General features: G+C 52.1%; 1 non-coding gene across 1 annotated transcript; it reads right to left on the bottom strand.

Moving 5' to 3' along the window:
• Window positions 1-294: 294 nt before the first annotated feature.
• Window positions 295-370, bottom strand: TRNAL-GAG (transfer RNA leucine (anticodon GAG)). The gene has a single exon. It is a non-coding gene; the product is annotated as a tRNA-Leu (tRNA).
• Window positions 371-735: the final 365 nt, after the last annotated feature.

Raw genomic sequence — 735 nt, 5'->3', positions numbered from 1 at the left:
TTGAAGCTGGAAATGGGGAGAGACAGTCAGACAGACTCCCGCATGCGCCCGACCGGGATTCACCCGGCACGCCCACCAGGGGCGAGGCTCTGCCCACCAGGGGGCGATGCTTTGCCCCTCCGGGGCGTCATTCTGCCGCGACCAGAGCCACTCTAGCGCCTGGGGCAGAGGCCAAGGAGCCATCCCCAGCGCCCGGGCCATCTTTGCTCCAATGGAGCCTTGGCTGCGGGAGGGGAAGAAAGAGACAGAGAGGAAGGAGGGGGGGTGGAGAAGCAAATGGGCACTTCTCCTATATGCCCTGGCCAGGAATCGAACCCAGGTCCCCCGCACCTCAGGCCGACGCTCTACCGCTGAGCCAACCGGCCAGGGCCATAACTTCCAAATTCTTATCTTTATTATCCATTTTATAACTTTATATGACTCCATTTTTGAGTTAGGGTTCCAACAGAAACATATGTCTCTCTCAAACTGGATAATTGAGGAAGGTTTAATAAGTGGACTGTTTACTTAGTTGTTGAGAGGACTTCAGGGAACGGAAAATGCTCCTTGAGGCTATTAACTGTTGGAGCCTTTACTTTCCCTAAGCCTAAAGAAATAAGAGGAGAGTGCACTTGCCAAAATCTAAAAGCAGATAGTGCCATATGAAGAAAGCTGCTTGACAGGAGTTGTGACCTTCAGTCCAGGGGTAAAACAAACCCTTGCCAAGCTATCAAAGAAATAGCTAGGGGAATATCT

This window comes from Saccopteryx leptura, chromosome X, assembly GCF_036850995.1.
Source record: "Saccopteryx leptura isolate mSacLep1 chromosome X, mSacLep1_pri_phased_curated, whole genome shotgun sequence".
In the NCBI taxonomy this organism is placed as follows: domain Eukaryota; kingdom Metazoa; phylum Chordata; class Mammalia; order Chiroptera; family Emballonuridae; genus Saccopteryx; species Saccopteryx leptura.
Note: the sequence above shows the minus strand (reverse complement) of the source record. Positions and strands in the feature narration are given on the sequence as shown.